This window comes from Tachyglossus aculeatus, chromosome X1 (assembly GCF_015852505.1).
Source record: "Tachyglossus aculeatus isolate mTacAcu1 chromosome X1, mTacAcu1.pri, whole genome shotgun sequence".
NCBI classification, from domain to species: Eukaryota; Metazoa; Chordata; class Mammalia; order Monotremata; family Tachyglossidae; genus Tachyglossus; species Tachyglossus aculeatus.
The window spans coordinates 15,700,814-15,714,785 of NC_052101.1; positions in this window are offsets into that span (position 1 = coordinate 15,700,814).

The window sequence follows — 13,972 nt, forward strand, 5'->3', positions numbered from 1 at the left end:
CCGTGGGACAACCTGATCACCTTGCAACTTCCCCAGCACTTAGAACAGTGCTTTGCACATAGCAAGTGCTTAATAAATGCCATCATCATTATTATTACTGTTAGATTTGTTGCTTCAAAGGAGAGCAGGTTTTTTTATATAACAAAACTGAAGGTGGATTAGTTCATCTAATTTATTAGAGACTGGGGAAAGGCGAAATAAATAGCAAATGCTGGTACATAGGGGATTTGGAGGAGTGCATTCTGTTTTCTCTTAGTATTGCTAAATGCCCTGAATACTCTGCTAATGCTTTCAAAGATGTTACCAAAACAAATCACATAACTTCAGTCTTCCATTAAAACAACTTTGTGCGGTGGTTTAAATACAGAGCATAATTTACTCGATTGTACAGTGACATTTGACCGTAATTTATTCTATAGAAAGGATGTTCAACCAAATTGATTATTTTTAACAGCTAACCTAAAATATCACTTGGTGGATATTTTCTGTGGACATCTAATTTCTCAGACATTACAGGCTAAGGGGACAGAAATTAAGGTTTCTAAATCTTTTACTTTCAGAACATTTATTTATAAAGGAAACTATATTTCCTACTTCCCTCACACGCTTTTCAGGTTGGCAGTTGTGTACCTTTTTTTAGGTTATTTGTGGAGCACTTATTATGTTTCAAGCACTGTTCTAAGCTCTGGGTAGATACAAATCAGACACAGTCCCTTTCCCTCATGGAGCTCACAGTCCAAGTAGGAAGAAGAACAGGTATTATCCTCATTTTACAGTTGAGGAAACCGAGGCACAGAGAAGTGAAGTGACTTGTCCAAGGTCACGCGTTAGGCAAGTGGCAAAGCTGAGATTAGAATGCAGGTCCTCTGTCTCCCAGGCTCCTGCTCTACCCATTAGGCAACTCTGCTTCTCAAGAGGCACCTTGAGAAGAGAGTAGACCTGTTCCTTGGATAATAATAATAATAATAACAATGATGGTGTTTGTTAAGCGCTTACTATGTGTCAAGCACTGTTCTAAGCGCTGGGTATCAGCGGTCTGTCTTGTCACAGGTAACTTGAAAACCGTTCATTCTGATACTGCCACTAGTTGCTCAGGGAAGTTATTTTATTTTTTCTTCTCTGCCCCACTCCATCCCACCCCTCCTCACCCTGATTTCCTTTAAACCTTTAACATCTGTTTCTGGGGTGGGAGTGCAGGAAAACGGAAGTGGGTTTTCGAGGCCTGGGACACAGATGGAGGGAGCAGAGGTGACACAGGATAGTTTAAAAGATTAAGGCGGGGTGGGGAGCGGCGGCTAAAAATAAAAAAAAAGAAACTAAAACTGCTTACCAAGTGGTAGCTTATGTTGGGTTTACCTGGGAGAGACAGCACATAAAAGATGGACTCATTTTGCATCATCCTTCTGCTGTCAGGGAACATGGAACATCCTCTCCCCTCAAAGCTCCAATTCTGATGGCCTCCTGATGCCCCATTACCTGATATTTTCAAACCATCAGCTTCTCTTCTCTTCTTCCTGAATTATAAATACACTTTTTAGCGATCCAACAGACTTCCCCACAATTCTCCATTCTCCTGACTAAACACAGGGCCGGGGGCGTGAAGTGTCAGGAAAACAAACTACAGTGCAATCTCAACATTTAGAAAACTGCTTTAAAAACTCTGAACTCTTAGCAAACGTTTAAGCAACAAATTTTCCTAATAATACGTACAAGGAAAATAAACGCTTAGGTACAGTGCATTCTTATTGTCATCAAAATTGATTTTTGCTTATAATAATAATGATCATGATGGCATTTATTAAGCACTTCCTAGGTGCAAAGCACTGTTCTAAGCGCTGGAGAGGTTACAAGGTGATCAGGTTGTCCCATGGGGGGGCTCACAGTCTTCATCCCCATTTTACAGATGAGGCCACTGAGGCCCGGAGAAGTGAAGGGACTCGCCCAAAGTCACACAGCTGACAACTGGCGGAGCCGGGAGTTGAACCCATGTCGTCTGACTCCAAAGCCTGTGCTCTTTCCACTGAGCCACGCTGCTTATGGGCAGCTTATGACAGCTAACGACTATGTCCATTACTCTTTGATTCTCCTGCTCTTTACTGTTCCTGTTAGATATCGTCTGGTGCAAGTTTCTCATTTTGTTAGTGAAAGGTTGTAATCTGGGTTTCATGATCTCTACCGGCGCAGGGACGGAATCACTAGGGGAAGCTCTCCAAACTAAAGGGCCGGTCAAATCGAACTGCAGCATTTGGTGATAACATTCTCCAGTTTTCCCTTCGCTTCTTCCCCCTGCCAGGCAGGGGAGGAGGAAGGAAGGAAAGACTGCGTGTTTAGTGGAAAACCCTGGCCATCATCAATCATGACCCTCATCCTCAAGTGGCTTGAACAATTTCTCACGCTTTTCTGCAGTCGAGTCAGGATCCTCTCTAGAGTGGAACTCAACCAAAAGCTTTCCCCTGTTGTGTAGAGGAAAAGTGTAAATCTGGACCTTTTTGTCACCATTCTGAACGGGTCTTGGAATATGGGGACTTTGCAATAAAAGAGAGGATTGAGCACTTAGAACAGCGCTTGGTACATAGCAAGCGCTTAACAAATACCATCAAATACCATCATTATTATTATTATTATTAAATTCACCCAAAGTACATAGTTTGCCTGTAAGTTGGCCTAAAAATAACTAAGTACCAGGGTCCACAAGGAAGATTGTCCAGGAATTGAACATTTACATCTTCATTAGGATGTCGCGTTAATGAATGGCTTGCCCAGATCTCTACATTAGGCACTGGGCTATATTCATATGCATTTAAAGCAGATAAAGTAATGTGATTACAGAACCGTCACTCCTTGATTTTTTTTCCTTCTCTAATGCTCTTCCCTCCTTTCACCGTAGTACATCAAGATTAATTGAATGAGATATGAATGCTGTCCTTTAACAACTGTGAGGAATACATTTACATAATTTGCTGAATTAAAAAAAATTACCTCAAGAACCAGAGAGAATCCAAAATACTACAGAGAGCCTCCTGGGAAATAATGGTTTCCTTGGTGCCGCCTAGTCCCTTCTGTGAGCCATTGCTTGAATATTCATTCATTCAGTCGTATTTATTAAGCACTTACTGTGTGCAGAGCACTGTGCTAATGCACTATTGCAGTGAAGCAGCGTGGCTCAGTGGAAAAGAGCACAGGCTTTGGAGTCAGAGGTCATGGGTTCAAATCCCCGCTCCGCCAATTGTCAGCTGTGTGACTTTGAGCAAGTCACTTAACTTCTCAGTGCCTCAGTTATCTCATCTGTAAAATGGGGATTAAGACTGTAAGCCCCCCTTGGGACAACCTGATCACCTTGTAATCTCCCCAGTGCTTAGAACAGCGCTTTGCATATAGTAAGCGCTTAATGAATGCCATCATTATTATTATTACAACAATAAACAGTGACAATCCCTGCCAGCCAAGAGCTCACAGTCTAGAGGTGGGGAGATTGACATCAGTACAAATAGACATCAATACAAAGAAATAAAATGTGTTTGCACTGGCTCAATGACTATTCCAGTTACCATCTTTCGTATTTATTAAGCATTACTGTGTGCAGAGCACTGTACTAATGTACTATTGCAGTGAAGCAGTGTGGCTCAGTGGAAAGAGCCCGGGCTTTGGAGTCAGAGGTCATGGGTTCGAATCCCGACTCTGCCACATGTCTGCTGTGTGACCTAGGGAAAGTCATTTCACTTCTCTGAGCCTCAGTTACCTCATCTGTAAAATGGGGATTAAGACTGTGAGCCCCCCTTGGGACAACCTGAACACCCCCCCAGCGCTTAGAACAGCGCTCTGCACATAGCAAGCACTTAACAAGTGCCATCATTATTATTGTTATTATCTTCATTTTCCTTGTGTCCCCCCCAGCATTTAGAACAGCACTCTGCACATAGTAAGCACTTAACAAATGCCATCATCATTATTATCTTCATTTTCCTTGTATCCCCCCCAGCATTTAGAACAGCGCTCTGCACGTAGTAAGTGCTTAACAAATGCCATCATTATTATTATTATCTTCATTTTCCTCAGGAAGGAGTTAGCTGGCCAAAGGGCTGGGGCGTAGAGGAGGCAAAGGAAGACAATAGTTCCAGCAAGAAGGGGAACAGCAGAAGGAGAGAAGCTTAAGTAGGGGTTTGTAGGGATGGGTGGGAAAGGTGTGTGGAAGAAAGCTGAGGAAGGGAAGTAAGGTGTGCGGAGGATGGATGGGTGTGGCAGTGCAATGTTTCATTTTGAAAATGGAAATAAAAAGGGGACAGGGATTATAAACTGGGAGGGGCTGGGGGGGAGATAGCTTTCAAAGACCTAGCAGGCCGGAAAGCCACCATCGGGGGGGTTTTCATTCACGAATGGAAACTCGCAGGGCTTTTCAGAGACCTGCGGTGAACAAAACTGGGAGTCCAGCTCAAAAAGCCACGGACAAAATTACCTCCATCATCTCTGTGGAGTTGGCGCCTATGGAGTGGGTATATGTATAAAAGGAAGCTAGGGTTACTAGCAGGAAAATAGATGGGCTAGAGAAATAGCAAACCTATCTGCAGGGGAGAAACCAGGAGAAGGGACCAATTACCTCAAAAGAAAAGATCTAAAAGCCAATCACTGATATTCCAATTGCCAACATTTCCAGAATCAAAACTAACCCACCTGGAACCTCAATTACTAAAAAAATCTAGGTCAGCCTAAATGGACAAAGCAATCAGATCACCAGGTGGACCTACCCACAGGGTCTTCATTGAAAAGCAGTGTGGCCTATGAGATAGTGCCTGGGCCCGGGCTTCAGAAAGGCCTGGGTTCTTAACCCCGGTTCTGCCACTTGTCCTCTGTGTGACCTTGGGCAAGTGATTTCACTTCCCTGGGCCTCAGTTACCTCATCTATAAAATGGGGATTAAGAAGACTGTGAGCCCCATGTGGGATACAAACTTTATCCAACCTGATTATAATAATGATGGTATTTGTTAAGCGCTTACTATGTGCAAAGCACTGTTCTAAGCACTGGGGAATAATAATTATGGTACTTGTTAATCTATCCCGGCGCTTAGTACAGTGTTTGGCACACAGTAAGTGCTTAACAAGTACCATCAAAAGAAAAAAAAGATACCAGTCGGCATAACCTCCTCGGTCAGCTCCATCTCTAGTGAGGCTATCGGGGCCGCAATGGACTCTGACTACTCAATTTTGGGTTAAAGATCCCATTTCAAGGAGTGAACAAAGTCATCAAATTGATCTGAAGGCTTTTGAGAGCGAGTAGGAGCCCCTTCCAATTAGGCACCCTCATCCTGTCCAAAATGAGTGAGTCTAGGAACTGGAATATTGAATGATAATAATAATAATAATGGCATTTGTTAAGCACTTACTATATGCCAAGCACTGTTCTAAGCGCCGGGGTAGATACAAGGTAATCAGGTTGTCCCACGTGGGGCTTACAGTCTTAGTCCCCGTTTAACAGATGAGGTCACTGAGGCACAGAGACTTGCCCAAGGTCACACGGCAGACAAGCGGCAGAACCGGGCTTAGAACTCACGATCTCTGACTCCCAAGCCCGGGCTCTTTCCTTTAAGCCACGAATGCTCCCAAGCACTTTGTAGAGTGCTCTGCAGGCAGTAAGCCTCAATAAATACCATCGGTTGATTGATGATGTACCAGTACACTCACCTATCCGATGTTTAAGTTTATATGATTTGTTAGAGGTGCTCACGTAGGAGGAGATGAAACAAAATAAAGCATAAATTGCCTGTATTCCGGACCATCAGTTTAGGACACCTCGCGCTGGTTTGCATCTAACTTTTCAAACGTTTGAGACGGTAACAGGGATAGGAAGTGCAATGTGATTAATGGGATGGGACTCCGGCTGAAGAATTTCCTGACTTTCAGCTGTGAAGTGCTCGCACTTAGGCTGACAGCAACCACTTTTCCATCTTATTTTGATTCAAGACTTGTTCCCCCGCACAACCCTTCCAGCCAAGGTTCCCCTCCCCTCTTCCCTGACAAGGACTAATCTGTGGAAAGATCCAGAGGCAGAGAGACAGTAAGGCCTGCGAATGGGGGATGACGCAACCCCTCAGGAAATCCGCTTCTTCGCAGCTGGCAGTGAACCGCGAGGGAGGAAATAAAACAGGGGTGACAGCGTGAACTTAGGCAGCCAGCTACTTCAAGAAAAGGCCCTTCCAAAGGTCTAACCACTTAGTCTTCTCTCTAAAGAACGGGGTTGATTTTAGGCCCCCAAGCAGCTTTTCAAAATGTCTGCTTCTGCCAACTTGTCAGACACCCACAGGGTCTGGACCCGCAATTTGTGTGGTTGTGGTGACACCGGACGAGGGGTGAGCTTGTTTGCTTTTTCTTGCCTGACCTTGAAGCCTGACCCAGAAAAGGGAGAAACCTATCCAGAGCCTGGTGGTCCACAGCTGCACAGTGACTTTGACTTCCCAACAAGACGGGGGAGGAAGGAGGGGTGGGCTGAACGGGGAATAAAAATTATGGTACTTGTTAAGCGCTTACTATTGGTCAAGCTCCATTCTAAGCACGGGGCAGATAATAATAATAATAATGATGGCATTTATTAAGCGCTTACTATGTGCAAAGCACTGTTCTAAGCGCTGGGGAGGTTACAAGGTGATCAGGCTGTCCCCTGGGAGGCTAATAATAATAATAATAATGATGGCATTTATTAAGCGCTTACTACGTGCAAAGCACTGTTCTAAGAGCTGGGGAGGTTACAAGGTGATCAGGCTGTCCCCTGGGAGGCTAATAATAATAATAATAATAATGGCATTTATTAAGCGCTTACTATGTGCAAAGCACTGTTCTAAATGCTGGGGAGGTTACAAGGTGATCAGGTTGTCCCACGGGGGGCTCACAGTCTTAATCCGTATTTTACAGATGAGGTAACTGAGGCCCAGAGAAGTGAAGCGACTTGCCCAAAGTCACACAGCTGACAGTTGGCGGAGCCGGGATTCGAACCCACGAACTCCGGCTCCAAAGCTACAAGCCGATCGGGTTGGATGCCGTCCCCGTCCCACATGGCGCTCACCGTTTCAACCCCCTTTTACAGGTGAGGTAACCGAGGCACAGAGAAGTGAAGTGACTTGCCTGAGATCACACGGCACACAAGTGGCAGAGCCGGGATTAGTGTCGGTGTGGGTCTGACACACCAAACTGACTTCACCCAGAAGTAGAAGTTGTTGCTCCGTTGTGTACTCGAAGCAAATAGTGGTAGCACAAATAAAATACGAATAAAATACGAATAAAATAAATAATGGCATTTGTTAAGCACTTACTATGTGCAAGGCACTGTTCTAAGTGCTGGGGAGGATACAAGTGATCAGGTTGTCCCACGTGGGGCTCACAGTCTTCATCCCCATTTTACAGATGAGGGAACTGAGGCCCAGAGAAGTTAAGTGATTTGCCCAAAGTCACACAGCTGACAAATGGTGGAGCCGGGATTAGAACCCATGGCCTCCGACTCCCAAGCCCGGGCTCTTTCCACAGAGCCACGTGGCTTCCCCTAAGCCAAGCACAAGCCACTCACCCTTTTTTAAAAAAAAATGGTATTTGTTAAGCGCTTTCTATGTGCAAGGCACTGCTCCGGCAACTGTCAGCTGTGTGACTTTGGGCAAGTCACTTAACTTCTCTGGGCCTCAGTGACCTCATCTGGAAAATGGGGATGAAGACTGTGAGCCCCCCGTGGGACAACCTGATCACCTTGTAACCTCCCCAGCGCTTAGAACAGTGCTTCGCACATAGTAAGTGCTTAATAAATGCCATCATTATTATTATTATGACTACGTGCCAAGCACTGTACTAAGCTCCGGGGCTGATACAAGCTAATGGGTTGGACACAGTCTATGTCCCACATGGGGCTCCACAGTCTGAATCCCCATTTTCCAGGCCAGGTAACCAAGGCCCAGGGAAGTCAAGCGACTTGCTCAGGGTCACACGGCAGAACGGGGGCAGAGCCGGTGCTAGAACCCAGCTCTTCGGAGAAGCGCTTAGTACAGTGCTCTGCACACAGTAAGCGCTCAATAAATACGATTGATTGATTGATCCTAGGGTCAGGTTCTCTCCCCTTAGGCCACGCTGCTTCTTCCCACCACCGGCAGATTTTGGGTGGTGCAGTGAACTGAGGACATTGAGAGCTAAGCCAAGTGAAGCCTTGCGGCAACGGGGCGGTTTTAAACTTGAACTTGGTTTTGAATTAACTCACCTACTGTGGAATAATAATAATAACAATAATAATGATGGCATTTATTAAGCGCTTACTCCGTGCAAAGCACTGTTCTAAGCGCTGGGGAGGATACAAGGTGAGCAGGTTGTCCCACGTGGGGCTCACAGTCTTCATCCCCATTTTACAGGCGAGGTAACTGAGGCCCAGAGAAGTGAAGTGACTTGCCCGAAGTCACACAGCTGACAAGTGGCGGAGCCGGGATTTGAACCCACGACCCCTGACTCCAAAGCCCAGGCTCTTTCCACTGAGCCACGCTGCTTCCCCAAGCGTTGTAACAGATTCCAAGTCACTTTTGCTCTCCTTTCCACCTTGTGATAGTAGTAGTAGTAGTAATGGTATTTACTGAGTGCCCTTCCCCTCCTCTTGAGGTGAAAATAAGCTGGGATTCCCAAGTGCAGTTCTGGTAAAATCACAAGGACCCGAACGTTAATTCCCAAATGAACGAATGAGAATGACCAACGAAAAGCAGCTTGGCCTAGTGGATAGAACACGGGCCCGGGAGTCAATCAATCAATCAATCAATCAATCGTATTTATTGAGCGCTTACTGTGTGCAGAGCACTGGGCTAAGCGCTTGGGAAGTACAAGTTGGCAACATATAGAGACAGTCCCTACCCGACAACGGGCTCACAGTCTAAAAGGGGGAGACAGAAAACAAAACCAAACATACTAACAAAATAAAATAAATAGAATAGATATGTACAAGTCAAATAAATAAATAAATAAATAGAGTAATAAATATGTACAAACATATATACATATATACAGGTGCTGTGGGGAAGGGAAGGAGGTAAGATGGGGGGGATGGAGAGGGGGAAGAGGGGGAGAGGAAGGAAGGGGCTCAGTCTGAGAAGGCCTCATTTGATTAACGATGTGCATCTAGCTTTAAGTCTATTTAAGTCTTACGAGAAGCAGCGCGGCTCAGTGGAAAGAGCCCGGGCTTTGGAGTCAGAGGTCATGGGTTCGAATTCCGGCTCTGCCAATTGTCAGCTGTGTGACTTTGGGCGACTCACTTAACTTCTTTGTGCCTCAGTTACCTCATCTGGAAAATGGGGATGAAGACTGTGAGCCTCCTGTGGGACAACCTGATCACCTTGTAACCTCCCCAGCGCTTAGAACAGTGCTTTGCACATAGTAAGCGCTTAACAAATGCCATCATCATTATTTGTTCTGACGATCCCACTGTTGGGTAGGGACTGTCTCTATATGTTGCCAACTTGTACTTCCCAAGCGCTTAGTACAGTGCTCTGCACACAGTAAGCGCTCAATAAATACGATTGATGATGATGATGATTTTTAACACCTGTCTATGTGTTTTGTTTTTTTGTCTGTCTCCCCCTTCTAGACGGTGAGCCTGTTGTTGGGTAGGGATCGTGTCTATATGTTGCCGACTTGTACTCCCCAAACGCTTAGTACAGTGCTCTGCACACGGTAAGCGCTCAATAAATACGATTGAATGAATGAATGAAAGAATCTGTGTTCTAATCCCAGCTCCACCACGTGCCTGCTGTGCGATCTGGGCCAAGTCACTTAGCTTTTCTGTTGTCTCCGTTACCTCACCTGTAAAATGGGGATTAAACCGTGAGCCCCGTGTGAGATGTGGACTTTGCCCAACCTATTCTATATCTACTCCAGCGTTTAGTATAGTGCCTGGCACATAGTAAGCGCTTTACAAATAACATTAAAAACCTGAATGATTGAATTACAATTAATAGCTGTGGCATTTGTTAAGCGCTTACTAAGTGCCAGGCACTGTACTAAGTGTTTGTCAAGGAATAAGGAGAGTCAAGCGCTTAGTACAGTGCTCTGCACACAGTAAGCGCTCAATAAATATGATTGATTGATTGATAGATATCTATTCTATTTATTTTATTTTGTATGTTTGGTTTTGTTCTCTGTCCCCCCCTTTTAGACTGTGAGCCCACTGTTGGGTAGGGGCTGTCTCTATATGTTGCCGACTTGTACTTCCCAAGCGCTTAGTACAGTGCTCTCCACACAGTAAGCGCTCAATAAATATGATTGATTGATTGATTGATTGGAGGTTGTGCTGTGCTGCAGCTGCAGGTGACCTCTAGGCAATCGGGGCAGGAACTGGGTGGAAGGGGAGGGGAGGGGCGAGCCAGACGCCACATTCATTCATTCAATCTTAATTATTGAGCGTTTTCTGTGTGCAGAGCACTGTACTAAGCGCTTGGGAAGTACAAGTTGGCAACATCTAGAGACGGTCCCTACCCAACAACGGGCTCATAGTCTAGAAGGGGGAGACAGACAACAAAACAAAACATGTAGACAGGTGTCAAGTAAGCAGAATAAATAGAAGTAAGGCTAGATGTACATCATTACTGAGCCCCCTCCTTCCTCTCCCCCTCGCCCCCCTCTCCATCCCCCCCGTCTTACCTCCTTCCCTTCCCCACCGCACCTGTATATATGTATATATGTTTGTACAGATTTATTACTCTATTTATTTATTTATTTTACTTGTACATATCTATTCTATTTATTTTATTTTGTTAATATGTTTGGTTTTGTTCTCTGTCTCCCCCTTCTAGACTGTGAGCCCACTGTTGGGTAGGGACCGTCTCTAGATGTTGCCAACTTGCATTTCCCAAGCGCTTAGTACAGTGCTCTGCACACAGTAAGCTCTCAATAAATACGATTGATGATGATGATGATGATGATGATGATGTTGGGTAGGGACTGTCTCTATATGTTGCCAACTTGTACTTCCCAAGCACTTAGTACAGTGCTCTGCACACAGTAAGCGCTCAATAAATACGATTGATTGATTGATTGATCATTAACAAAATAAATAGAATAGTGAATCTGTACAAGTAAAATAGAGTGATAAATCTGTACAAACTTATATACAGGTGATGTGGGGAGGGGAAGGAGGTAGGGTGGGGGGGGGTTGGGGAGGGGGCTCAGTGTGGGAAGGCCTCCTGGAGGAGGTGAGCTCTCAGTAGGGCTTTGAAAGGAGGAAGAGAGCTAGCTTGGCGGATGTGCGGAGGGAGGGCATTGTGCTGTGCTGCAGATGCAGGTGACCTCTAGGCAATCGGAGCAGCAGTTGGGTGGCAGGGGAGGGAAGGGGCGAGCCAGACGCCGCAGCCCCTCCTTGATCTGGGCCCGTCATCCTCGACAGGCTTCTGGGATCACCCCAACAGTCTGTGGGGGTGTCTAACTCTTTTCCAGGTGACAAACTACTTACTTCCTCACCCGTAGCCCTCCCCTCACAATGCCCGCTAACCACCGCTTGCTGCCCTGCCACCCTCTGACTGCCACACAGCATGGCCTAACGAGAAGTAGCTCGGCCTGGTGGAAATAATAATAATAATAATAATAATGATGGCATTTATTAAGCGCTTATGCTGTGCAAAGCACTGTACTAAGCCCTGGGGAGGTTACAAGGTGATCAGGTTGTCCCATGGGGGGGCTCACAGTCTTAATCCCCATTTTACAGATGTGGTAACTGAGACCCAGAGAAGTGACTTAATAATAATAATAATGATGGCATTTGTTAAGCACTTACTATGTGCAGAGCACTGTTCTAAGTGCTTGGGGGGATACAAGGTGATCAAGTTGTCCCACTTGGGGCTCACAGTCTTAATCCCCATTTTACAGATGAGGGAACCGAGGCTCAGAGAAGTTAAGTGACTCGCCCAAGGTCACACAGCAGACATGTGGTGGAGCCGGGATTCGAACCCATGACCTCTGACTCCAAAGCCCGGGCTCTTTCCACTGAGCCATGCCACACAGCTGACAATTGGTGGAGCTGGGATTTGAACCCATGACTTCTGACTCCAAAGCCCGAGGTCTTTCCACTGTACCATGCTGCGCGTCTGAGGGCCTGGGTTCTAATCCTGGCTCTGCCACTTGCCTGTTGAGTCACCTTGAGCCAACTTTCATTCTTTCGTTCAATCGTTTTTATTGAGCGTTTACTGCCTGCAGAGCACTGTACCAATTTCTTGGGAGAGGACAAAACAAGAATAAACAAAAACACATTCCCTGCCCACAGTGAGTTTACAGTCTAGATGACTTATCATCTCTGCATCTGTAAAAGGGGGATTCAAAACCTGTTCTCCCTCCTCATTCGATTGAGTCCCTTGTGGATCAGGGACTGTGAAAAACTATGTCTTGAATCTACTCCAGCACTTAGTTCTTGACACATAGTAATAATAATAAGAATGATGATGGTATTTATTAAGCACTCACTATGTACAAAGCATTGCTCTAAGCGCTGAGGAAGTTACAAGGTGAGCAGGTTGCCCCACGAGGGGGGGGGGGGGGCTCACAGTCTTAATCTCCATTTTACAGATGAGGGAACTGAGGCACAGAGAAGTTAAGTGACTTGCCCAAAGTCACAGCTGACAATTGGTGGAGCCAGGATTTGAAGCCATGACCTCTGACCCCAAAGCCCGTGCTCTTTCCACTGAGCCACGCTAGTAAGTGCCTTGACAAGTGCTGCTAGTATTATTGTTACTATTATTATCATTATTATGCACAGTACTTAAGTGCTTGGGAAAACACAACAGAAAGAAGTGGCCAAGAGTTTCTTGGTCACAAGGAACCTTGTACTCATTTGACATTCCCTTTGGGTCCAATACTGTGGAATAAGCGCACACAGAAAAGGTGGCTCTTTATTAGTTTGACCTAAATTCTGTGGATAATTGCCTCCATCCTTCCCTTTGGCTTTGGAGGCGTAGGAATTACTGTGGACAAGGTGATTAGCCCAGATCATTGTTTTGATTCAGCTGAAGATCGCCCCACCCTTAACCAGCTGGATGGGCCAGGACTGGTGACCCCAGTGCCCCAAACGTGAGGACTGGAGACCCCAGTACCAACATAGCTTAGGTTGGGAGACCCCAGCACCAACAGAGCTCAGGACGTGAGACCTCATGGGGCGGGCGGGGACCTGATGGTTCATGGAGGGAAGCCAAGCCCTCTCCTCCTCCTCCTCCTTGTCATTCTCCTCCTCCTCTTCCTTGACCTCTTGCTGCCGTCGCCACCACTTTCCCCGACATGTGTGACCGCAACTAGTTTGGGGGTGGAGGAGGAGGACCAGGAGCAGGAGGAAGAGGGCCAGGTGGAGGAGGACTATGAAGAGGAGCATCAGGAGCAGGAGGACCAGGAGCAGGAGGAGGAGGAGGATCAGGAGCAGGAGGAGAAGGACCAGGCGGAGGAGGAGGGTCAGGAGCAGGAGGAAAAGGACCAGGAGGATGAGGACCAAGTGGAGGATGACTAGAGGGAGGAGAACCAGGAGGAGGAGGAGGAGGAAGAGAACCAGGAGGAGGAGGAGGAAGAAGAGCAGAAGGAGAAGGACCAGGAGGAGGAGGAGGAAGAGCAGGAGGATGAGGACCAGGTGGAGGATGACTGGAAGGAGGAGAATGAGGAGGAGGAAGAGAAGGAGGAGCAGGAGGATCAGGAGCAGGAGGAGAACGAGGAGGAGGAGGCCCTGGAGGAGGAGGAGGATCAGTAGAAGGAGGAGCGGGAGGAGGAGGGCCAGGACGAAGAGGACCAGGTGGAGGAGGAACAGAAGAAGGAGGATCAGAGGAGGAGGGGGAGGAGGAAGAGCAGGAGGATGAGGTCCAGGTGGAGGATGACTAGAAGTAGGAGAACCAGGAGGAGGAGGAGGAGGAGGAAGGGAACCAGGAGGAGAAGGAGCAGGAGCTGGAGGAGAAAAAGGAGGAGGAGGACCTGGAGGAGGAGGAGCAGGATCAGAAGCAGGAGGAG